Genomic DNA, 27,831 nt, shown 5'->3' with positions numbered 1-27,831 from the left:
CTCCCCATCCATAGGAACTTGTGCAAATGTCCAAACCTACACCAAAAAACTGTACAAGCATTTGTATAGCTGCATGGAGTCAGTAGTACGAGACAGTTCAAAATCTTCATCCTCATGGAAGAGCAAATTTGTCTTGTGGATATCTGCAATAAATAAACTCTGTAATAAAAGGAACAAAAAGGAGCAGGTGCCTAATTGTAAGCCATCTCTTCTTAGCCTGAATAAGCAAATAAGAGCACTAGTGAAATCCTCCAAAGCAAACTTCAAGTCCAAACTGGCCGTATCTACTAAAGACAATCATAAACCTGTCTTTACATATGTCTGCAATCTCAAAGGAAGCACTCCGATCTGCTCAGAACTGGTGTTCAAGGACACCTCATACACAAATGCTGCAGATACAGCCAACATGCTGGCAGACAGGTTCAGCAAAAACTTCACCCCTCTGTCCCCATCAGTAAGTCAGGACATCCACAGCACCTGCTCCCATCCCTTATCTCTAGGAAGCAAGTCATCACTACCCTCAAAGGCAAAAAGTACGGCCTGCATGGGATCTGATAACATCCCAGGCTGCATCCTGCATGAACTCAAGCAGGAACTTGCAGCACCATTAGGCACCCTATTCAACCAAAGTCTGAGTACCGGCATTGTCCCAACAGAGTGGAGGACAGCCAATGTCATCCCTTTGCACAAAGGTGGAACGTCCACTGATCCAGGAAATTATAGACTCATCAGCCTAACTAGCCTGATCTGCAAGGCCATGACATGGATTGTCATGGACGTCATTAACAAGGGCATTGGCAACCTCCAAACACTTGATCCCAACAGTTTGGTTTCATCAAGGGGACGTTATGCCTGTTAAATTTGGTCAACTTCTTTGAGGCAGTTATCAAAGCCATGGACGAGGAGAAGACAATGCACACCACCTACCTTGACCTGGACAAAGCTTTCAATACTATTTTCCACTTGGGTATAATAGATAAACTCTTTCAACTAGGCATCAATCCGTATATTACCAAATGGGTAACAAACTGGCTCACTTATAGAACCGTCCTAGTCAAAATTGGGGAAGCCAACGCAAGCAGTAGACCTGTAACAATTGGTATGCCCCAGGGATCAGTCTTGGGGCCTCTGTTGGTTGGGATATACTTTTCTGAGGTGCAGGCCAAAGCCACTTGGCTATGGCTCACCAAGTTTGCAAATGACTGCAAGCTGGGCACTGTCATCAATTCCCCTAGTGATGTGGACATCCTCCAAGAGGGTCTCACCCAAACAAATGACTGGTGCCAGAAACATGGCATCAAATTGAATGCCAAAAAATGCATCATCTTCCCCCTTGGAGAGAGTGACATCCCCACAAATGATCACATTAATAACAAGGTCCTAAGCATGTGATCAGTCGTGAGGGTCTTGGGCACCCAGGTTGATAGCAACCTGAGATTTGACCACCATATTTCCTCCATTGTATGAAAAGCTTTCTAAATCGTCCACTTCATTAGGAAGGGTGTCTCCTCCAGAAACAAGGAGATCATAACATCCCTATATTCTTCCCTTATAAGACCCATTATTGAGTACAATGCCCCTTTCAGCATGTACCTCACAAAGCACATGCAGCAGCTGAAGGGCCTCAAACATCTACCCTACACAGATAGGCTAAAAGCCATGTCCCTCTATTCAGTCTCATACAGACTCCTCAGAGGTGATTGACCTCTGTCTGGTATACAAAGCAATCACAGACCCCATCTTGATGGGACTGCTGCATATCTGCAAATCTACCTCTACTCGAGTAACCTGCATGTGAGACCTCAACCTGGTATGTGACATAGGATTTGTTCCCCAGAGACTCCCCCTTCTGTGGAATAGACTCCCTCTCCACGTCAAGCAGAGTACCTCATTATCCTTTTTTAAGCGCAACCTGGATAACTGGATGAGGAACAGAGAATACACTCCTGGGATTCCCCCTGTGTCCCTGCTGGAAAGGGGCATCAGGTTCTGACTTGTCGGAACATGGGCTAAATTCTTGGCTAGGCTTGTAAGGGCCTCAGGGCCAATAGCATAGTAACTTCCTATGATTCTGTGACCCTATGTCAGTTATAAGTAGAGTGCATTCAATGTGTCCAATTCCCTGATCTTTATAGAAAACTTTCTTACTGGTTGCTGTAGAACTCTCATTTCATAAATGTTTTGATTTATTTAGAATGTGCCCCACACTTACAAACTGCTGCACAGTAGATTTATTTACATGCATTATTGCCTCTGTTAAATGACTTCACATGGTACATTCTGAACTTTCTGTTTTATTTGAGTATTAGTTGGTTGAACTCCCCCCCCCCCCCCTCAGTGGTGCTTATGGATTCATAATGACATATGGAGCATTTTTACTTCAGTAATATCATTAAGTTTGACATAGTTTCTCTGAACATGACATGTTCATAGAAAGTAAAACTGCTGTAGTTATGCTACTAAAGCTAAAATAGAAGTTTACAGATCAAACTACAAAACTGACAGAGAGCAGTCTGTTTATCTGTTTATATTTACGAGCTGGCAATGGTGAGCTTTTCTTTTCAGTTAGTTTTTACTGTGCAAAGTAAGAAAACTTTAAGCTTTGATATATTCTGTGGCTTAAACCGATTCAAATTGTATTTAATTATTGTTTGATTTAGAGACAAATTATACGTTAGGCTTTTCTTTCCTTCCTTTTTATATTCCATACAAGTTTCATATTGTATCTGAAGAAGCAGAAAGCAGTAGGAAAAAGTATTTAATGAAAGCCCTACCATGCACCGAAGTGCTTGAATTATAACACTGCATCACTATGGTATAAAATAAATTACCTATTCCAGATTTAATCCGATTTTTATTGATATTTTAGTACCAATAATGCGAGGTTAAGATATTATTTTGAAAATAGATTTGCAGTAGCTTTTTATCTCTTAAGAGGTTTCTTTATGTACTTTATATACAGATTGCTGTTCCATCTGGCACTGTAAAATTAAATGGCTTACAAATGGTATGTTAAGCAGAAATTGATTCAACTCGTATTTCTTGAAGAACATTGCAGTATCAATCATTGTGACCTTGCACTTACCTAGTTTGGATTAAAAGACAGGTTATTTGGTTCATTTCATGCAGTGGTTCAGTGGAATATGAAGGTCATATAATGCATCAGGATGAACAGAAAGACATCAACGTGTCAGATGATTTGTGAGAATTAATAACGTAAGCTTCTTAGCCTCCAGGTACTGTTCTTAAAAGCTATTCTCAAACTGCAAATTTAGGAAGCAAACAGGAAAATACCTATCCAGTAATATGTAGTTGCTCTAAAGAATGGGATATAGAATTTCATAATGTTTCATTTTACTTTAGATTTCTTCTAGAATGTTTTGAAAGCTCTAAAGCCTTCCAATGTTTTTGTGAAAATCAGTCCCCATTTACACTAGCTACAGGAAATGATACAAGAATTACATGGTATGGAATATTTTTCCCCTGCTATATTTCCTTGATTGTTTTTATGCAAAGTAAAAAAGCTTTATGTAATAAACTGTTAAAAAATATTTGATAAATGGCAAGGTCATTTCTCCCCACTTACCCCAATGGTAATTTGCAAACTTCCTGTTTTTTTTCAATTATTTTTTAATTTCCATGCATCAAAGCAGTTATTTAAAAATGTTACCTATAAGTACAGGATGTTATGCAGTCAGTAATAACTTGAAAGAAGATCCATTAAATACAGTATATGGTATTTTATTATTTTAAAGACCATGCTAACAACTGAACTTATGAAAGAAGAATAGGATATGGACCCTGCTGCAAATTCCTTTGTTACAGATATGTGGTAAAGATAGAAGATGTGTACATGTGAAATGGAAATGGTGATTCAAGACATATTTTGACATAGAATTGAAAAGCACTGGCCCCTAGTGGAATTCTGTAGCACAGCTGTAGTGATACTCTCCTTCAATGCTAAACATTATGTGAATGTTTCTAATGAAATGATTTAGTCTGCTTCAGCAGTATAGCAAGGTACCAAAGGATGTGCCAGCATGAACAATGGCCACAATAATATATTCATACTGGTTTCACTCTCTTGAGATATTCAGTGTACCACTTGTTGTTTAGTCAGTTATTCAACTCTGACTCTTTATGACCTCAAGGACTTCAGCATTCCAGACTTGTCTGTCAACAGCTGTTTCCAAGGACTTGCATATTCATATTTATTATTTCAATAATGCTGTCCACCCATCTTAACATCTGCCACCCCCTCCTTATTTTGCCATCTGCCTTTCTCCTTGTCAGTGTCTTCTCTAATAAATTCTGTCCTCACATTATGTGACCACAGTAATTAGGTTTTAGTTTTACTGTCAGACCTTTCAGTTAATAGTTTGAGTTTTTTTTTTTTTTTTTAAGTATTAACTGATTTGATCTTCCTGTAGTCCATCAAAATCTCAATATTTTTCTCCAATGCCACAGTTCAAAAGCATAGGTTTTTCTGGTGCACAGCCTTACTTATAGTCCACCTCCCAAAGCCATATGTTACAACTTCAAAAATCATAGCTTTGGCTATATGGACCTTTGACAATGTGATGTCTTTGATGTTTAAAATGTTTTCCAGAATTTCATGGCTGCAGTCACCATCTGTAGAGATGTTTCAGCTCAGAAAATAAAATCTGTCACTGCCTCCACTTCTTGTCCCCCACCTGTTTGCCAAAAGTTGCTAGAACAAAGTAATGTAAATTTATTTTTTTGATGCTAAGCAAAAAGCCAACTTTTTCACCTTCATCAAAAGGCTCATCCACTATCCTCACTTATGGTGCCATCTGCATATCTGAGTTTATTAATATTTCTTCTGGTGATTTTGATTCCAGCATTTGATTAGACCATCCTCACATTTTGCATGCCATATTCAGTGTTGTCTACCTTTTCAAGTCTTGTACTACTAAGTTATTCCATATTCGTTTTTTTGCTTCTTGTTCTGTATATATATTCCTCAGAAGGAAACAAGGTGACCTGGAATCCGCATTTCTCTAAGAACATACCACAGCTTCTTATAGTCCACACATGTAAAACTTTTAGCATAGTTAAAACAGAAGTTTTTTTTTCTGTAACTTCCTTGCTTTCTCTGTCATCCAACAGATGCTAGTAATTTGATCATTGGTGCCTCTGACCCCTATAACCCTTAGAAGACTAGCTCGTACACTGGTAGTTATTCATATATTGCACTGGAGTCTGCCTTGCCAGATTTTTAACATTACCTCATTAGCATGTAAAATAATTGATTATTTATGTACTCTTTAACATTGTCCTTTCATGGGAGTGGAATATAAACTAACCTTTGCCAGTCCAGTGGCCACTATTATCTTTTCCAAATTTTCTGAGAAATTCTAATCAACACTGTGACAGCTGCATTTTTTTGTAGTTATTGCACTGTGATAACATGTCCTCATTCTGCAGTGTGTGTTTGTGAGTGTGTGGGTGTGAGTGACCCCTTATTAGGAGATATATACTTACTATGGTGTAGGGGACCCTTTCAGTACACTTTGCAATTCTGTGCAACTGTCATCAGGCTGTATCCTGAGAATGACAAGTTATGGCCTCATAGTCAACAGCCATCGACCTGATGTGGTAAGACACAGGATGAGATTGGTTCTGGTGCTGATCCTGTGAATAAATATCAGAGCTTGTGTTTAATGTGACCTGTGACAGGCATTGTATGTGCGGGTAGGATGACAAAAAAGTACCATACATTGTCTGTAGACTTTCTGCCTCATCTGACTCTGATGGTATACCTGATGACATGTGTAAGGGTGATATGTGCATGTATCATGCCAAACACATTGTAGCATGTTGTTGTTTGTCTTTTGGCTTTTCCTGGTTAGGGGTCGCCACAGCGGACCGGAGGTCCGCTAATGATTGGCAGTAGATTTTCACGAACACCGAGGTGCCAGCTTGACATCCAAACTTCAACGAAGGCACGCCCATTTACGCATGTCTTTCGAATGCCCACCCAAACACGGGGAGGACATGCAGACTCCACACAGAAGGCACTCCCCACACTCCAGCCGAGAATCGAACGGGAGAGCCTCTTGCTGTGAGGCAACAGCCAAACACATTGTAGCATAATGTAGCAAAAAGAACTTCACACAAACTTTCCTCACTGCCTAACTGTAGTTGTTGTAGGGTTCAGAAGGTACTGGCATCAACACCACCTTGGATGTTTCCTGCAGCATCCTCATCTGCACCAAAGTTATCACCCCTTGTAGAGAAAATGTAGTCCTCATTCAGTGTTAACGGTTGTAGTGTATAAGGGTCACTACTAGTGCTGCTCTGGGCAATTGCATTCTGGCTTTCATCCTGGCATATCCCACCATGTCATTGGCTCTTTTCCTGCACTGTGCTAGGGTGCCTCCCACCCCCCATAGCATTAATGTAAGTTATTGCTTAACTCCTTACTTGAACTCTTTCTGCCTCTTCTACCCCCCCCCCTTTCCAAAAATACATTTTCTATATGCCTACAGAGCATCCATAAGGATGTGATTCTCTTCAGGCCTGAAGTTCTCTCTCTCTCTTCTATATCTTGCTGTTTGTTGTTGCATCATGTTGTAACAAAAGAAAGTGACACCTGAGATCCTTGTATGATACTTTGAATAAATGTGGACCATGCATTCTACTGCATTTCACAAACACATATGAATGATAATATCCACATTATGCCATTACTGCTGTGTTTTGAGTTTTTTTTTCGCTTTTTTTAAATATACCTCCTGTAAGTTCCACTCCCCTACTTCACTAGTAATGTATAGGCTGTATGTGTGTGTGATGAGGCTCTGGTAGTTATTAACTTGTGTATTATGTCATATATTTTATTAATTAGTTAAAATAGCTGTCATTTAGTATACATCTTTCTTTACTGATTGGCAGACACCATTGTTAGCAGTAAAACACTTGGCACATATGCACGGCACTGAAAGTTACACCTTACACCCTTCAAAATATGATACTTGTAATCCATCAAAATTCTATTAACTGTCATGTTTTACCAATGTAAATATAGACTACTATTGAAGAGAACACAGTGAATTAGTCTAATAACTACCTTTTCCTGATTATTTATGCTTATCCCTGTTGTTTATAAATGGTTTTAGTTCATTCATACTTTTCACAGACTGTTGTGGAAATGTAGTCCAATGAAGCCTAAAATGGTGACTTATGCCAGTTAGCCAGCATAAACTGGGGCTGATTTAAGAAGTTCTTATGTAAATTAGGCAAAATTAGGCCCAGCCATGTTGAGCTCTATGAATCGCATTGTAGTGTACATATGTATCTCAGTTGTAGGAATAAATGCCTTCAGCTTTCTGTGGGCAAACTGCACTTAGCTCATGAACATGCATGTCCACCAGTCACATCTTTGTTGCACCCAAGCATGCTATGCTTTCTGCATGGTATGTATGCATTTCTAAGAGTGATGAACCTAAATTTAACTCTGACTGTTGTTACTCCACCTTGCCTTATTTTACTTCCCCTTCATAGACCCTAAAATAGGATACAAAATACTAATTTCCTACCAAAAGTTAAAACATATGTCACAGGATTGGTTGTCTGACCCCAAAAAAAAGTTCTATAGGAATCATATTAAGCATATATTAACAAAATAAAACATATGTAAAACAAAACTAGGGTATCACATTAAACAAAAATTACTATTTCTTGAAAAAAAAAAAGAAAAGAAAAACTACACAGGACAAACCACTGTCCTAATATTACATTCTAGAAATGTTTCCTTTTATTTGCCCAAAGAAAATGGGACTACGTGTTCTTATACAATACAGTTATTATGGATACGCACATACACACACATGTATATATCTGTGTGTGTGTGTGTGTGTGTGTGTGTGTGTGTGTGTGTGTGTGTGTGTGTGTGTATGTATATGTATATATATATATATATATATATATGTATAAATACACATGTATTTTAGTGATTCTGTTTTTCCTTATATTTGTGTATACGGTTATGTATATGCACACACGCATACAAAATATGGGAGGCATGAATTATGTTGAATTCCTTTAAAGTCAACATCTGTTTTTTGATGCACTTTAGTCAACAAAACAGATGGTCATCAGGTGTATGAGATCCAAAAACAAACAAACCAAAAAAACTAGAAACATGTTCTACTCAGCAAACTCAGGGAGTCACCATGACCAGTTCTTAAATGAGTTTATTTATACACCAAGAACTTCATCAGATAAATGTAATGCAACACATATCAGGTTTAAAAATGGTGCCCAACACATCACATGATAAAATAAGAATGAAAGCACTCATTTTAAGAACAGGTAGTGGTGACTCCCTAAGTTTGCTGAGTAGAATGTGTTTCTAGTTAAGTGTGAGATCATTACATTACCAGGGTTAGAGAATATATCCTTTCCTCACTGGTATACAATCTCTTGAGTTAGACTATAAGTATTGGGGGAGTACATAGGACTCCTCCCTACCCCTATAAAAAATAACTGTTTTCTTGTTGCATGTAATCAAGGAGCCTGAATCCTCACCACTGACACTGGAGAGGCTTGTTCACTTGGAACAAAAATAGATACACACAATATTTTCAGATAGAGCTATCTGCATCAAGCACAATTTCCTTTAAGAACACACAGGGAACACTCAGTCTGGGGTCTGGGTCTCTCTCTAGGTCCCCAGTAAGACTCCCCACTGGTGCCACTGTAGAGCTGAGTCCTCAGCCAACTGTCCAAGCCAAGTCCTCCAGCACCATCTCTTTGAAACCAGTGCTTCGTGTCCCTGCTCCAAGCAGCTGACACACACAAACACTCTTTGAGATTTGGTTTTCACACACACACCTGGGAAAGGATAGCACAAATTTACTAGCTATGCCCCCTTCTGCCCAGACTATAAGGTAGTAGCACTGCCACCAGACAGTCCAAAGCCAGCTATTCTAAGGCTCTTACAAGGGTACCCAATTACACTGAGTGAAGTTAATATTACAACAAATGACAGTGTTTGACCAATGCAGTAAGGCATTCAGGAGTGGCCACAGTGTCACCAAATAGTTATATACTCTACTCTCAAAAGTAAAAATATTCTCTAAAGGACCAGCCACAATGAAAATTTTTAAACATATTTAATAATAAATACTAAAAGAACATGAAAATACAGACTATCTTTTTACAATAGTTTCAATCACAGGACATATTAAAATAAAGATGAATAGCTTCACACAGATACAGAAAAACAGTTCTTAAGTAGTCTCACTATATTTTTATGACTGATCTAAATAATTACTATTCCCTGGTCATTTACTAGAGCAAGGGAAGATGAAGTGGGTGAGAGATCCTTCTTTGTCAGGTTCCAAAAACAGACTGCTCTGAGACTTCAGTCCCATCTAGTATTAAAACATCATTTTTTTCTCTGGATTACAGAATGACATCACATACATCTGGTCATCTGACTTCTGGTTCCCATACTATCCCCTTCCTAGCCACTGGCACAGAATATCATATATATGTTTCAATAATACACATGCATAGAGTTTGCTAAGATCTGGTGCAGCTTCTGGAAGTCATAAAACAATAAAACACTCCCACTCTTTCTACAGGAGATAATAAACCATTCTCTGGCACAGACATTTCATCTCTGGCTGCAATCAGATCTGTAAGATACTATCTTTATGGCCTTAATTAACTAATTTAATTGCGTACTACTTTTTCAGAGTCAGCTGGAGCTGAGCTTAACCTCTTATCTAACCGTATCCTCTGTTATAGTATTAATTTCAATATTTACAATGCAGTCTAACATACAAGTGTATTTCTTTTTCTGTCCAGCAGGACACATTGTTGGTACATTTTTAACACAAGCAGCTTTACAAATATATTTTTCAACACAAGCATCTATACAAATCAGTTTGATATACAAATGACATATAATTCTTTACAAAATTCCAGCTAGCTATGCTGGCATATGTTGCACATCCACAGCCCTGACTTAGCTGGCAATACCTCCCATCATCACAGCATGCACAGAAGTTATATCTCTGAACTTGTGCAGTGAACTGTCTACATTTTTGTAACTGATATTAACAATGACATGTGGATGTTCTGACTATTGTAAGTATAGCCGTGCATGTTTCTGTGTGACATGTATATGTTAATATCAGAAATCAGTTTCACTGCATTTCCAAGACAAATGCAACATTACATGTCTGTAATAGAAAAGTTATTCTTGCTGCCATGTCAGAGTCATACCTGAAATGCTTCTTATGAAATATTTAGTTGTTGTATTTGTTAAACATTACAATTTAGTTATGTTGTGGTAGTAATTGTGTTGTAATTGCTTAATTTATGTTGTTGCTTAGTCATAGGAAAAATTCAACTTGTACTGTGAAATGTATTACAATTATGTTGCAGTATCATCCATACACATATTGGTAATGTTTTTGGTGATTTCCAGATAGTACAGATGTGTAAACATATCAGTAGTAGAGGTCCTTTCCTTCACTGTTGCAGTATTCTTAACATTTGGGATTCCCAACCTAAGGTAGCCCAATGTCTGGCCAGTATACAAAAGCCTTTGGTTGCTTTAAGGTATGCCGTACATCACACATATGCTCCTCGTGTAGCATAGGGCATAAAGGTAATGTCCAGATGTACCATCCTCAGGACTGAGATCCCCATTAGGAATACCAGACCAAGGAAATTCAAGAGATAACCAGTACATCCAGGGAGAAATGAACCAGGGGGAGGAGGGACGGTGTGAATACTGCAACAGTGAAAAAAAGGACATCTACTGTTATGGTAAGACTTTACACAACTGTACTATGTCCTTCCATTCACTGGTTGCAGTATTCCTAATATCTGGGAGAATGCCAAAGCTCAAGAAGAAACTTGAGAGGAGAAAAGACCAACAGAGCCCTTTAGGAAGCCATGAAGGATGGCCCAAGCAAAACCAGCTCTAGCTCTGGAGATGCCATCCAACTTGTAGTGCTTGGTAAAAGTATGCACAGAAGTCCAAGTAGCTGTCTCAGGAATAGAATTAGTATCCAAACTCTTGAAAAAAAAGCACTAGAAGAAGCCACAGCCCTAGTAAAATGAGCCTTCACAGAGTAAGGAAGGCTTTTACCATGAAAAGAATAATAAAAAGAAATCGCCCTTAAGATCCAGTAAGAAATAGTTTGCTTGGATACAGCTAATCCTAGGAACCTAGGATGAAACGAAACAAACAACTGATCAGATTTTCTAATAGACTTAGTCTTATACAAATAAAATTTGAGTTGTCAATGCACTTCCAACATACCTCTCAACCTCTTAGCCAAGAAATCTGGACAAAGCCTGACATAATGGGGGTACAGAGGCCCCAGTATAGGGACAGATTTTAAATATTGCTCTTAAAAACTTAGAAAGTTGCTAGAATAACAGTGTATGTATTAAAATGCATTTTCCGAAGGATATGAAGTCTGAAACTCAAATGTGTGACATTTTTTTACTATTTTCATTCCCTACATCATCCCAGTTATTTTACAGAAAACCAAAACTTTTATGAGGACAAGACTGAAATATTGAGGCAAAAATCTGGACATTTTGCAAAAACCTGGACAGTTTAGAAGTATGCATCCAAAATGTGCAAAACCCTCTCACTGGCAGATTGCAGAGAGTGGAAAAAAGTAGACAAATGAATAGACTAAGTGACAACTCATTAACAACCTTGGGCATAAAATAAAGGATTAGTACGTAAGGACACACTGTCCTTATGAAACACCATAAAAGGAAGACAAGCCATAAGAGCTTGAAGCACAGACACCCATCTGGCAGAAGTAAGGGCCAACAAAAGAACAGTTTTCTAAGAGCAGTGTTGCAAGGAAGCTGAAGCAGCAGGCTCAAAAGGCGTCTGAGTCAACTTCTCTAAAACAAAATTGGGGGGGACAGGCTTCCTAGGAGGCCTAATATGAAGAATTCCTTTAAGGAATTGTTTAGCTTCAAATCTAGAAGCTAAAGGAGGAAATAAAGGCAGACAAGCAGAGCTAGTTGGTAAGTGAGCCTTAGCAGGAGAATAGGCCAAACCAGCATTGAGCAATTCACACAAATAAGAAAGAACCAAAAAAGCATCCACAGTAAGTGGGTCCAGGTTACGAGAAAGACACCAGACAGAAAACCTCTTCCATTTGGATAAGTAGGATTTATTTGTATTGCATTTCCTGGCCTCCTGCAGGAACCTAAGCATGTCCTCAGAAAAAAGGTGCTTATGTGGAATTAAAATCCTATCACCCACAGAGTCATTTGAAGAATGGATGGGTGGGGGTGGATGAGAGATCCCTTGTCTTGTGTAAGTAGGCCCACCATGTGAGGTAACTTGTGATGATTGATGTTGGCTAAATGCAGAAGAAGAGGGAACCAATGCTCTTGGCCAAAACATAGTCACCAACAAGATTTTTGGAGCGTCTTGTTGAATTTTAAACAGGACTTTTGGAATGAGGGGAAGGGGAGGGCATGCATAAAGAAACATCCCCTTCTAGAAAAAGGAGAGGGCATCCGCCTTCCACACCAAAGGACCTGGGACTGTGGCACAAAGTAGAGGAAGTTGTGTGTTCAGAGGGGAGGCAAATAGATCTACTTGAGGATTCAGTTAAGGACCTGCTCATAGTGTCTGCCACAGCATTATGACCTGAGGGAATGTAAGCTGCCTGAAGAGTCACTTGATTCTGGACAGCACGATCCCATAAAAGTAATGCTAACCGGCAAAGAAGGTAAGATCTCGCTCTCCACTGTTTGTTTATGTACCACATCACTGTGATATTGACTGTAAATACCTTGAGAGGCCCTGGGGAGAAAAGAAGATGAAAAGCCTGAAGAGCCAGCAGAAGAGCACTCATCTCTTTGACATTGATGTGCTCCTTCTGTTGAAGAGGTGAGCACACCCCTTGCCCCTTTAGGGAGCCAAAAGCTGCTCCCTATTCCACGTCTGAAGTGTCTGTGAACAGTTCCTGAGAGGGAAGAGAGGATGAAAAGGGAGACCTGGATTTAGAGACAGCTGCTGGATCCATGAGTGAAGTTCCTTCTTAAGACAAGGAAGAACAGGAACTACAAAGTCTAGAGGATGTGTATGTTGAAGCCAAACTGAATTCAGGAACCATTGAAACTTTCTCATGTGGAGTTTGGCCAGAGGAAGCATAGGAATGGTGGATTCCATGAAACCCAGAGCTCTCAGAAACTCCTGGCTGTAATGGAAGCTAGAGGAAGAAGAGTTTGAAAGAAGGAAATGAGTGTTAAGGCCTTGGGAGGAGGCAGTGATGCCAGCATAGGCACTGTCTGAATCCTGCAACCCAGAAAGACATGATCCTGAGAAGGAGTCAGAGAAGACTTTTTGAAGTTTATTGTGAACATCAGGCTCTGAAGAAGGGAAATGGCAAAATGAAGATTTTACAATATTATCTCTGGAGAGGAGACCTGACTCAGTAAGTCATCCAATTAAGGAAATACTTGGATTCCCTGAAGCCTGCAAAAAGCAATCTTAGGAGCGAGGCATTTGGTGAATACCCTTGGGGCAGTAGAAAGGCCAAAGGGCAAAGCAGAGAACTGAAAATGCCAAGAAGAAACAGAGAAATAAAAAACTTCCTGAAAAGGGGATGACTCGGAATATAGAGATAAGCATCCTACTAATACAGAGATAAGATATACATCTGAGGAAGCAAAAGAGGAAAGAGTCTGAAGGGGCAATATTCAAAAAGTGGGCACCTTCAGAGAAGTGTTTAGATGAGAGAGGTCTAGAACTGTCTCCAAGTACCCTCTTTTCTGGGAACAAGAAACATTCTGGAGTAAAACTCCCTCCCCCTTTGGGACACAGGCATCTCTTGAATAGAGCCCTGGTTCAAAAAGTCTCAAAGTACCTCTGGGGAAAAAAGGGAGTTGTTCCTGATGAGGCTGAGGAATGCCCATAAAAGAAGAATAGGATTTCCACACCATGAAATACCCCTGGCAAGTAATGGACATAACCCAGGAATCCTGAGTAATCTGAGGCCAAACAGGGAGAGAGAAAGGTGAAGAGAAAGAGGGTTATGGCTGGGAAGAGACAGGTAGTCAGACAGCACCTGGATTATCTGGAAAGGAATACGTCCGGGTCCTAGAAGTCTGAGTAGCCTTGGCAGGAGGAGCCCGCTTGCCACTCTTTGATTGACTGCGAACAAGGCTGGCTTATTGGGGTAGTTTCTCTGTAATTTAAGAACAGCAGAGACCGAGACATGTTTGAGTTCCTGTAAGGCCTTCCTCTTTATTCTGAAGGGACTTAAACCAGCAGCAGCTTCCCCACACAAGTGTTTATTATCAAGAGAGGCATCCATCAACTTAGCCTTGATATCATCAAGCAATGGTTGAAGCTGAAGTCAAGAATACCTCCTAACACTGAACCAAAAGCAGCAGCCCTAGAAGAGGCATCTGCTGCATCATAACTACACTTGATGGAATGACAAACAACCTGTGAGGAAGTCCCTAACAGGAAAAGAGCAGGAGTTTTACCCACAGAGCCTGGGAGATCAAACATAACATGTCAAGCCTGAGAAAGGAGAGCCAACACATACCTGGATATGTAGGTCTGATAATAGCCCTAAAAGCCAAGGTAGCTGAGATATAAACCTTCTTACCTAGCCTTTCCATGGTTCTGCTGTGTTTATCATAAGGCAGTAACCTGGGCAAAGGAAGCAACTGAGAGGGCTTATCAGAGACTACAGACACCACTGAGGGGTCAGCAGCAGGACACTTGCACAAAAAGTTACAGTCCTGAGGTACCAGTAGACACTTGCACAAAAAGCTACAGTCCTGAGGTACCCTATAAAACCTATCAAGCTTCTTGGGAGCAGGGGGCAGAGAAAATGCACCCAACAAAGCAACCAAAACAGGCAGAATAGCAGAAGGTTTCAGAAATTTCGATCTGCAGCAACTCATAGTACCTCTTATGGATTTCAGAGACCTGAGCACAATCTCAATTAAAAACTCCATCATCGTGGAGATTGTGTCCCCAAACGAAATTTCTACAAAAGGGAGTTTCAGGACTGTTAGATCCCTCTTCCTCAGACCCATAGTCCAAAGGAGAAGGAATGTGGGAAGAGTAAGGAAGGGATTCCTCATCAGAATCCATCTCCTTCTCAGAGGAATCCTGTTCCTGGGGTCTTTTAAGTGGAGTAGAGGACCTGGAACAGAGACCCCCTGAAGAGGTTTCAGTGCCATCAAAGCATTAAACAAACCCTGAGTGAAGGCTTTCCACTCATTCTGTGGATCCCTAGGGGTAGGAGACACGGGTTTCATTTTTTTTTTGTTTTTTTTTAATGGAACATCTGTCCTGGAAAACTTAGAAGGTTCTGACCCAGGACGGCATTCAGTAATGTTCAGTAACAGTAGTAGGGACTTTTTCCTAATGAAAATCTGAGGAGCACTCCTAGGCCCCTCAGAAATAATCAACTGTGGTTCCCCTGAATGCCTAAAATGGACGTCTGCTAAGCCTCATCGGACGTGCTGAAAGCCAGATCCCAACCGGCCTCCAACCCAGTCACAGCAGAGGAATCTGACAACAAAGCAAGGTGAACCTACAGGTTCTCACTTACCTCAGGAGAAACATCTGGACAGCGGAAGATTCCAGTCTTGGTTTCTTAACCTTCTTCCTTGACAGCTGACACTCCGGGAGAGAACCTCCTTCCATAATATCTTTAGCGAGAAGCTTAAGTCGCCAGTTCTCCACATACAAAGCAAGGGAAGAAAGCCTACTACATACACACAGTCTTCGGTATGAAATCCTGACACAGCAGGTTGTATGGTTGTGAGAGGTGCCTAAGCAAAATAAACACTGTTCATGGTGGTCTTTATGAGGAATCTGTCTCCCACACTGGCATTTACCCTTCCTGGATGACATGAACCTCCAGAAGCAACCAGAACAATAGAAAAAACAAAACCCCAGTTAGGGTACTTAACTGCAAAGGCTCAGAAGCCAGAAAACAGTATGTAGGTGTTCAGACCAATGATCAAGAGATGCATTCAGAATGGCAGCAAAGAAGTTCTGAGGATGCTATGTCCAGACAATCACCTTTATGCCCTTCTCTACACGAGGAGTATACATGTGACATACGGCATAACGTAAAACAACCAAAGGCTTTTGTATACTGGCTGGACATTGTACTACCCTAAGCAGTGAATCCCAGATGTTAGGAATATTGCAGCCAGTGAATGGAAGGACGTGTTTCCTATACTCCAAAAATGGCAAAATAGGCCCATGCATCACACCCAAAGAGGGATGAAGGTGTGGACTTACATACATTGGCTGCACTGTATAATATTGAATATGATTCCATTATTGCAAACTGCAGTGCTTTAGACATCCTAAATAACACACAAAATTAAAGAATTACTTACCATACCATACCATATTAGTGGTAAGAGTCACATACACACAACTAAACACTGATGTAAATATTTTATTGCAGCTAGTCACTTGAAATTGTTTGTAAAGTTAGCAACCCTTGGAGGAATGCCTCCTTCCTGAAAGTGGCTTGTCTGCTGATGTTGCCATGGCAGCATAAGCTTCTGAAGGAGATCAGTATATCACACACACACACACACACACACACACACACACACACACACACACACACACACACACACACACACATATCCACTGACAGTCTGGTACCTATGAATGTATCAACTCAGAAGTGCTCAGTACTGGTTGTAACAATTTATTAAAGTTACACATCCTAGTGCTCATGGAAAAAAAAACATACACATATATAGTTTTGCAATAAATAATTCAACAGGCTCCATCACACATTTACACTGTAACATGCTGCTTTTCATCAGGGATGGACAGTGGACTGCTTCAAAACATAAGGGGTGGAAATGAGTTGTTGTCAGTAAAATGATAATCTGATAGAAGCTGTATTTTTTGTTTTCAGCCATGATGCACAAGAAATGAGGAGTAAGCAACTTTCCACTTTTCTTTGTTTTTTTCATATTGCCACAGCAGAAGAGGAGATAATATAGAAACCCTCACAAGAGAGGAGCTGCAAGAATTGTGCAGAGCACTAATAAGTATGAAACATGGAGCATTATATAAAAAAATCCCCTTAAAAAGTTCCATTCATTGAAGCAATACCAAGTTCCTTTCTGAAAGATCACAGTAAGACCATCAGTCCACAACCAGTATAACAAAGTCAGAGAAATGAATGTCAGTGTATTACTCTGAACTACTGAAGTGCAAGAAAATGCATTGTTTATCAACATACCTCTCAACTTCTTAGAGCAAGAAATCTGGACAAAGCCATAAATAATGGGGGACAAAGGCCTAAAAATATGGACAATTTTTAAAATCTGCTCTTACAAATGTAGAAATTTGATAGAATAACAAGTTTTGCATTAGCATAGATTTCTTGAAGGGTATGAACTCTGAAACTGAGATGTCTGTCAATATTTTCTGACTTTAATCCTCGATGATTTGCCAAAAGATTGGCCAGAAAAACAAAATTTTATGAGGAGCAGACCAAAAATATGAGGCAAAATTCTGGACATTCTGCAAAACTCTGGACAGTTGAAAAGTATGTATATCAATAGTACCTCCATCTGCAATGAAAATATAATTGTCAGTGAGATGGTAATAGTGCCTGTTTCCAGTGCTACATTAATCCATAAAGCAGTAAAGCAGTTGTTAATAATGATTCTTATGTCATATCAGTCACTAAGTGGTGCCTTCCCTTTGTATTTCTCAAAATGCTGTAACAGCAATTTCTGAGTAAATAATTAAATGTTTAATGTTACTTAATCATATTAAAGGCAATATTTTTAAAGCACTTATGAGTCAAATTCTTGCCTCTTCACTCTCATTTCTTTTTTCTTTGTCTCCCTTTTGTGTTGATTTTTCTATAGGTCCAGAGGGCTCAGGGGCAGCTTAGCCCCATGCTTCCCATATGAGGGAATGTCTATGACCCCCCTTTTGCCTTGGGATGTCTTCACATGACTGGAGTGGTGAATCCACCCCCTTTGGCCCTAATCTGTGCACAGCAGAATGTTAAGCTATGGACACCATGAGCTACAGTGCCAGGATGAAGCAGCATTTGAAAGGGTGGTGGAGAGGTGCCTGTAGCCCTTACATTCTTTCCTCTAATGGAAGCAAGAGTCACTGCTGACTCTCAAGCCACTAGGGGCCTCCACCCCCCACATATCAGGGCCCCCCTCCAGTTCCATAAGGAAAGGGAGATAACTGAGGTCCTGCAGGCTGGGGTGATAACTGTTTTCCACACCTCCTCACCCTCCCTTTTGTATCTGTCTGCCATCTGTATGTATTGGCCTCATCAATGTCAGCCCACCATGGTGTTCCTGTCAGTTTTGTTTGCCACGTCCTTCACTCTTCCCTACATCCTCTACTCTTACTCTTTCCTAAATTCCATCTTAAAAAAACTTGTGAAATGGGGGGGGAGGTCTTTCCCCACAAAAAACATAGTGCCCTCCATTATCCTTTTAATGTATTCCTTTTGTGTATAATTTTTCTTCTGTCTCTCCACCCATTTCATTTTTAAACACTTTTTTAATTTTCACAAAATACAAGAAATTTCTACATCATTTGAACAATTTAACATAAAACAGAACTATATACAATGCCCATAACATTTGCATACTTTCATTGGTATAACTGCATTTTGTCTAATAATTTTTAAGTTTCATCCAAGATAATTGTTTATGTGTTACTTTTGTCATTCTTGAAGCAAGGGTTAATATTTCTCTGTTACATACAGTACTGGCCAGTAAGATAAACTCAGTAAATGAGAGGATGTTTTTACTCTTCCAATTTGATGTAATGATTTTTCTTGCAATTACAAGAGACCAGAGAAGATGCACTTGTGTCTTTGGGATATGTACTGGTATTGGTGCATTAAGTGATAACAATGAGTCCGAGATTTCACATTTGTCTGACCACAATGCCCTTGGAAAGTTATTAAACTCCTGCCAAAGGGGAATGACAGTTTTACATTCAAGGAAGATATGTGCCCAGTCTGCACATAATGTTTTATCACACCTCCAACATTTATGACTACTGTTTCTTGATAGTAAAGCTATTTTGTGTGGGGTAAAGTAACTCCTATTAATAAATTTCTATGCAAATTTTTTCCAAAAAGGAGATGATGTTGTGTTGTTGACTGATTTGAGCATTAAGATTTTATCATTGTCTGAAAAAATAGATTTATTTGTTTTTTCTACATAACTCCATAAAGAGACTTCTGGTATTTGCAAATCTGCTCTTAGTGTTTTGTATATCTTAGATAATAAAAATCCCTCATCATAACTTATATTCATTTCACAAAAGAGAGAGATTATCTTTGGTTGTGAAGAAATATTAGTCACTTGATTTATTTTAAGTTCATTAACTAAGTGCTCCCTAAATGTTTATATGTTTAACAAGTTGTTTTGATTTTTGTCATATTTGGCTATGAGGCTGTTTGCTTCATAAATATTGTTAGTACCAAGGAAATGATGCCAAAATGTTAGACCATTTTCCTTCATCTTCATTATTTTCTTCATATTGAATGAGTCTAGACATTTATTTGTAAGTGCTATCGGAAACATTAAGAATAGAAAATTTCTTATGTAATTTCTGTTCATTATCTTTTTAAAATTTTTTAGTATGTAGTTAAAAGGGGGGAATCTTTCATTTTTATTTTCTTTATAAACTATATCCTTTACAACTAGAAACATCTCATTGTTTTCTGTAAAAGGTCATTATTTATTGTTTCATCAATATTAGAAAGTAAAATAGCTTTATGCAAGTTCTTCCAGTTTGATATGTATTTATGACTTAGCCACTGACTCATTATATTAAGTATAGCTGATTCAGTGTAAAGTTCTAGATTTGGGAATGCAATTCGACCCTTTTCCCAATCTCTACAGTGCTAGCCATATCCTATTCTTGGTTTTTGTGGAAACCATAAGAATTTGATAAGAAGGGAGTTAAGCTGTTTTATTAATTTTTTACAAGGGCAGGCAATTTTGGTTTAAAATAAGAATAGGATTTTTAGTAGAATGAACATTTTTATTACTGATAATCTATCTTCCATAGTACAGAACATTTTATTCCATTTGTTTAAATACTCTTTGACCATGGTTATTAGGTTTTTGTAATTTGTTTGTATAGTGTCTTTCACATTTGTTTTTATATATATTCCTAGATATTTAAAAGTATCGTTTTTCTAGTTAAAATTATTATGTTTTTTCCAGAACAGTACTCATTTTTTTATTTAATAATATAGTTTCAGTTTTGTTGTTGTTAAATTTTAGACCTAGAATTTCTTCAAAATTTCTTAGGGATTTTATAATATGATCTATTGAAGAATATATATTTCCAATAGTTAACAAAATGTCATTAGCAAAGAGTTATATTTTAGAACTATAGTTTGAATTAATAGAAAAACTGATTATATTAGTGTTAGTCCTTATGTAATTGGCTAATGGTTCCACTGATAAGGCAAATAACAAAGGTGACAATGGGCAACCTTGTTTAGTTCCTTTTAGTATTTTGATTTGTCCTGATAAGAAGGCTCTAATTTTGATATAAGGTAACGAGTTCTCATATAGGCTATTTAATAGTTTTATAAAATCAGGGGGAAAATTAAATGTTTCTAAAACTTTGAATAAATATGACCAAATTATAGAGTCAAAAGCTTTGTCCAGATCTAAGCTGATAATGAATTATTTCTTTCTCTTATTTGCAAAATCTATTAAAGGTAGAAGTCTGATGACATTATCTTGAACTTTCCTGTTTAAAATGAAGCCTGCTTGGTCATCTTCTACTAATTTTGGCGTGAATTGATTTAGTCTTTTTGCAAGAATTGAAGTGAAAATTTTATAATGTACATTCAATAGTGAAATAGGATGATAGGATGTTACTAATTTGGGATCTTTATCATGTTTTAGAATGGGGAGATAATGCCATATTTCCATGTGGGGAAAACTTTTTCATTCTTTCTGAATTCCTCAAAAGCTGCTACTAGAATTTTTAAGGTATCATCTGGGAGTAGTTTATAGATTTCTCCTATAATTCCACTATTCCTGGAGTTTTGTTGTTTTTAAGGTTTTGAATACTTTCCTTAAGTTCCTTTAATGATATTGGTTTGAGTAATTTGGTATTTTGTTCATTTGTTACCTTTTTGTTGATAATTTCTTTCAAAAATGTCTCTTTTAGGACATTATTACTAGAATCTAAATAAGTATTGTATATTGTTTCATGGTGTGCTCTAAATATTTCCAGGATTTATTTTAAATCTGTCACATACTACCTGAGTTATCTATAATTTCTTTAATGTGATTGATGTTTGTTATTTTTTTTTATTTAACTGCTAATCTATGCATGTTTTTAGGATTCACTGAGTAAGATTGTAGTTTAACTCTCTCTAAATTTATTGCTACTTTGTGGTTCAATATTTCTATATACTTTGTATTTAATAGTTTTAGTTCAGAGTTTGTGTTTGTCTTTGGTGTTTAAATTCTTTTTTAGGTATCAATTTTTGATTGTATTTTTATTAACTCATCATCTCATTGTTTCCTTTCATTTAAATACCAATTTTTGATTTTATCATATAGGTAAGATTTTGATGAATCCCAGACAATGGTCTTAGAAACCTCGTTGTTATCATTAATAGTAAGAAATTGTTTTATCTCATTTATAAACCATTTTTTAAACCCAATGAGTTTAATAATGTATGCAGGTAGTCTTTGCCAAGCTATCAATTCTTTTGGTGTGATGTTAAATTTGAATGAAAGAGCACTGTGATCAGACAATGGACAAGAGCTAATCAAAACCTCATAAGGTTTAGAAATTAAATTATTGGTGACTAGCACTTTATCAGTATTTGTTTGTGTTCCATATCTATATGAATAGTGCACATATTTTAATGATTCTGGTTCTTTTATTTCATATATGTCTCTAAGATTTAAGGAGTTAATGAAGTTCTTTAGATTTTTAGCTGGGGTAGACATTCTAAAATTATCATTTTAGTGGTATCATTTATAGAGGGAATACAATTGAAGTCACCTGCATGTAAAATTTCTTCGTTGGGAGGGTGGCCTAATGGTTAAGGTGTTTGCCTTACAAACACAAGGTACAGGGTTTGAATCTCACAAGGGATAATTGGCTAGGCTTAAAAGTGCTCGCAAGGGCAGTTAGCCTAGTACTAATCTATGAATCTATGAATCTATGATTTAACAGATATTAATTCTAAGTATTTATTCGTTGTTTCTGCACCAACATCAGGTATCCAATATGTATTGGCTAATGTTATATATCTTTTATTTATCTCTAAAACTACTAAGCATAACATACCATTCTTGTCTGAATATATATCTATAATTTTAGGTATCGGCAATGTTTTTCTCCATAATATCATAGTGCCACTTCTTTTGGTCTGAAAATGAGATTCTACAAGTGTAGTGTAGCCATTAAAATACATTCTATCTAGGTCTTTTTTATTATATGACTTTCTTGTAGAAAAGCTATATCTACTTTATTAATTTTCAAATATTTAGTTAGGCGTCCCCTTTTTATGGGATTATTAAGGCCATTAACATTTAGAGATAAACATTTATAAGAGAACATTTTTGAAAGTACATTTATGTTTCTTAGACTTTGATATGGGCAGATATTTAAAACTAAACATAACTAATAAAACATTTGAAACTATATACAACTCTAAACATGGAATATTAAATTCCTGGTTTGATGAACATGTCATCAAAACCACCTTTCTCAAATCTCCGACCTCTAGTTAGCATCCATCAAAATGCTTCTGCCTTTAATTGATTGATTATACAGTTTAAATATAATTCAATACCTCTTTGCTGATGTATATTATATTGGATATATTGTCTACTAACATATAGTTAAATATATAGTATTATACATAGTTAAGTATATAAAATAGTTGTTATAAACTGATTATTAACAAGATGTCATGAAGCTCTCTGTATTGATTAATCTAAGTGAGTTCTCTAATTTGTGATACATCTATTCCTAATACATGAAAAACATCATGTGAAAACCAAAATCTTTATTTACACTGAGATTACCTTTTTGATTATATCATATATTGTGAATGAAGAGTGGCTATCTATTTCTGTAGTGTAGAATTATATTAGTGAGGCATATTGTAAAGAATAAATATTTCAAATTTAAGTTTATATTTGTTTTTAACCTCTCTTCTGCCTCCTTTCTCCCCCGCATCTACCCCCCTCCCATTAGTAGTTTATGAACAACTGGTATGATTTATTTAAAGATTACATATGTATTAAAGTATCCAATCAGTGTTATTGTGCTACCCTGTAACTTATTAACCTTATGAGTCTCTTGTAATGACCATTTATTTTCCCTTTCTTAAATTTAGCATAATCTACTGATCTCCACCCATTTCTAGCTTTCATATCTTCCCCATTTTCAACCTTCTAAAAGCCTAAACATGGTGTTTATATGGGTCTACTTTAATTAAACGAAAGTGGAATCCGTCGAATATGAATCCATCGACACATAAACAGCAAAACACGGAAATGTCAAATGCACTAAATAGCGAAATCGGAACTGTTGAATTGTCATAGTTGGCCCATCTGCGGTATAGCTCCGTAAGGTAAGTGTGCGATAGTTATGGACCTTAGGGTTAGGGTGCGGGTTAAGGTAAGTGCATAGATAGGTAATGTATGTAAGGTTTAGTGTAGGGTTTTGTTAAGTGTATGTGTGTGGAATATTTACTTTGTGTAGGTATAGTTCTGTAGGGTAAGTGTGCAGTAGTTATGGACCTTAGGGTTAGGGAGGAGTTAAGGGTAGTGCATAGATAGTTGTGTATGTGGGGTTTAGTGTAGGGTTACAAGTGGGGTTTTGGTGCTTTAATTTAGGGTTAGTAGTAGGGTTTTGGTTAGTGTCTGTATGTGTTTTTTGTTGTTGTGTTTGCGTAGGTAGTATGTTACGGGCGGTGGGGTTGGCCGACTATTGCGGTTTTGATGTTTAAATTTTGCGGTTTTGCGTGTTCAACATTGTCGCATTTCGCTGTTTATTGTCGATGGATTCATATTTGATGGATTCCGCTTTCGTTTAAATAAAGTAGACCCGTTTATATAAGGGCACTTTTTACAGTTAATAAAAGAACCCTTTAAAACATTTGAGTTAGCCGTATCTGTCATCAGAGGGTGAATGCTACCAGTTATAATTTACCCATTTATCTAAATATAACATGTATAAATGAATAAACAGTAATTACTTTCTATATAAATATATGTAGTAAAAATGAATACACATTCAACTTGTAAAACTGAATAGTAAAATCTAAGTAACTCTAAGCTCTACTGTGTGTATGTCTATGTCTGTGTGCACCTCTGAAACTGTTTTTTTTTCAAAGCCCTGCTGCATTTTTATTAAAGTACACTATGTATTTTCTACAATCTTTTCATGTTTCAATTTTTTGCTGAGTGCCAGTTTTGTATAAATTTTCACATTTGGCATTTTGCATTCTATCTGTCTATCTGTCTCTCTATCAGTATATCCATTTATCCTTTGTTGATCCAGTTAGTTGTAGTAGGCTAGTAGCCTCTCTTCAGGAGAGACCTGAAGTATTTATAGTACTAGGAGAAATTTGGCCAAGGCATTGGAAAACTTCTCTACTTTTCAGTAGTTGCCATGGGATCTTTTACATCTACTAGAGCTACCACCAACTCAAGCAGCTGTGACCTCAGTTTAACATTTCATCTGAAAAATGACATATTGAGATGTGCAGCACCCCCTCCACACACACACACACACACACACACACACACACACACACATATACAATGCTGCACTGCAGTGTAAGCAATCCTATCACCTGGAGAGAGAAACGAACCCACAGCCTTCTGATCTTCCAGCACCAAGAGCAGCTTTACAAGGAAAAAAATTACATACTATGTATGTTTTTTTGCAGTTTTTGCTGCTTGAATAGGTTTAATTTCCAGCTATGCAAGTTTATTTATTAACACAAATGAAAGCAGATCACCTGTAGTTAATTCTATCAGACGTTATGACCGTAACTCAGAAAATTTTATTAGCAAAAAAAAAAAGCTTTCGGGAGATAACTCTTCTTCAGTATTCAAACATTACATTAAAAGTCACCATTTTTATATAAAATATCACATAGCCTTATTACAGAGAGTTGGTTGCAAAGTAGATACAATTTTTTGAGAGTTTTTTTTCTTTTTTACAACAACCTTAAGACATCAAAGTCAGGTTATTAAACAATCAAGCAAAGAATATATGTACAGAAGAATGAGAAAATGAACTTGAGTTAACTCTATTAATTTCATACTCAGTAATTCAGCAAAAAATGTACCCTAATATATTTTGCTTTTTTAATCTCCTTAAATTAACTCTTTTTAGGCCTAGATAATCATAGAACACTTGATTATCTTGTAAAAAAAAACACCAAAAAGAAAGTAGCAAAAAACACCACAAAGGAAAGCTTTGCCACACAGACCATAGGACTTCAAAGTTTTATTCTGGTACCTCAGCCTTTCACCTTCTTGGAATAAATTACAAATCAAACTTTGTCCAAGTTATACACCCAGTATGTGGCAAAGCTTTCCTTTGTGGTAACAGTTGATTATCTCCCTGAATAATTTACTCGAACCATGACTGCCACTCTTCAGAACAGAATGGAAATGGAAATGTGCCTATTGCACAAATATTCACTGTAAATTTCAGTCATTTTTACTGTAGTTTTAATCCATAATATTGATACAGTTGTGTTTTTATAATGTATTTTATCTCCATCTATCCTGTAAGAGTTGCAAAGCATGCTGTCTGCTGTTTAGCACTGAGTACTTCATCCAGTTCATTAAACTACAAATGTTTGTACTTTGTAATATCCCAGTGTCTGACTTTTTGAGAACCTACCCCAAGGTTTCACCTTTTCTGCCAATCTACATAAACTTTTACTGCACCTACCTCACTGAGTACATTATCATTGCCCACTATTTCAAATCTGATATATGCGTAAGTCAGCATAACCACTGCCTTACTGCACCTCTGTAATACTGAAATAATGAAATAAATAGTAAGAAAAGAACACTAATCCTAGCTGAGAGTTTAGGATTAACAAATGACAAGCATTCCAGGCCCAGCAAGTTAATTACTTGCAACTTTGTGGATACCAAAAGAATGATAAATAAAGGGTATAAACAGTCCATTCATCTCAGCTTCTCTTTTTCCCCAGCCTGAAGTCACTTGCTATTATTACACTGCACATCCAGAGGAATTGAAAACCTTTTTTAACTAGTACTATTTACAAAATATTGAAATTAACACATTTTTCACTATTTTTTTCTGATATCAAATCTGCTTAAGAAAATGAGTATATTAAGGTTAAAACTGTAAACATATAATACTCCATCATACCCTGACTGCCTTCTCATCAGTTCCAGTTACAAATAGCTGATATTAACTTCAGGCACTCCACATACCAGCCAAATGACAAGTTTATCAGGCTGTCTGTGTTCTTCTTCTCAACAGTTAACATATAATTATAACTTTTGCTAAGGTTCATGGAAAATATAACATATGTCTTTGTCCAGATACACTCTATTAGAACACTCATCTTCACCTGTAAGGAGATTGTTGTCTGCTACTTACAAGTGACTTTCTTACTTATATTATTTATTTGATCCCATATTATTGTTAGGAACATTATTTGTATCCAGATAAAATGTAAAATATGAAAAATTAGTAGTAGCTGCAAATCACTATTATTAGTAGTCTTTTGTAGTCTTTTTTCCGACTACAACAGACCTACATAATCCTAAGAACCATGCACAAATAAACCCTTAGCATCTTCTAATGTCTTACCTGGCTTGCATGACCCTTTGGAGGGCACAAACTCCAGTTATCATGTACTACCCATTTTAAATCATGACAAGTAAATCATGAACTATTTAACATCTAAAGACTTTGCTTCAGACTAGAACATAACCGGGTATGGTAAAACATTTAGATACTATTTATTTTAACAAAACCCTTAAAATGGCCTTTGCCAATGAGTACTAGAGTATGCATTGTAATGTACAGGCATTTACTAAAAATATGAAAAAAAATCCTACCTCTCTTGTGGTATTAGCCTTCATATAGCCATAGTATATGAAAAAGTCCTATGCTCATTATTGTCTTTATTACCAAGAGTTAAAATACCAACAGAAAAAAACTGTGCCCATTTCACTTATCAGTTCTTTGTATAGCCTTTACATTATTGCCTTCATAAGTCTTTTGTTGTTAAGGGCATCATTGTCTGTACTACCTTAAAAACCCTTACTTCTGGAGTGACTTATTGCACAGCAAACCATTTATATTCAAAAAATGCATACTTATCAGTTTTAACAATAACCCTTTAACAGCCAGAAATTCACTGTAATACTCTATTAGATACAGATGAAAACACTTATAGAATTTTTCTCCGCATTTGTAAATATCTTTAATACAGTTAAAATTGTATAATAATTTAATGGAATTAATGAGACACTGAATTTAAATTTTTTTTTTGAAAAATAAAAGGTTGAAAGTTAACAAATATGGTAGTGATAAGTAAATATTATTGTTTCAAGTTATTTCTTGAAGTATTTTAAACATTTTCATTTGTTGTTTTAAAATTCATTTCATTAAATTATACATAATTGTTTAATTGATTAATTAAAGGATGGTTCTTATTGGTGTGGTTCAGTATAAAAAGGTTTTGTTGTGGTCATATACTTTGTTCTGATGAAGTATTTTATAGACGAAAGTGAAGATTAAACATTTTTAAT

The 27,831-nt window shown here is 37.0% G+C and overlaps 1 protein-coding gene across 5 annotated transcripts in view; it reads left to right on the top strand.

Annotated features, from left to right (window-relative positions):
- GAL3ST3 (galactose-3-O-sulfotransferase 3) overlaps positions 1-27,831 on the top strand; it is a 508,852-nt gene that overhangs the window by 318,458 nt on the left and 162,563 nt on the right. The window contains exon 3 of one of the 5 annotated variants that reach the window (XM_044075827.1): positions 3,130-3,236. The exons of the other annotated variants lie outside the window; for them this stretch is intronic. The gene's annotated coding sequence lies outside the window, so the exon portion shown is untranslated. The remainder of the gene's footprint in view (positions 1-3,129; positions 3,237-27,831) is intronic. 5 annotated transcript variants of the gene reach the window in all.

The sequence above is a fragment of the Protopterus annectens genome, chromosome 6.part1, assembly GCF_019279795.1.
Source record: "Protopterus annectens isolate FY-2018-M chromosome 6.part1, PAN1.0, whole genome shotgun sequence".
NCBI lineage: Eukaryota > Metazoa > Chordata > Ceratodontiformes > Protopteridae > Protopterus > Protopterus annectens.
The sequence above is the reverse complement of the archived record's forward strand: the minus strand, read 5'-3'. Positions and strand labels throughout refer to the sequence as shown.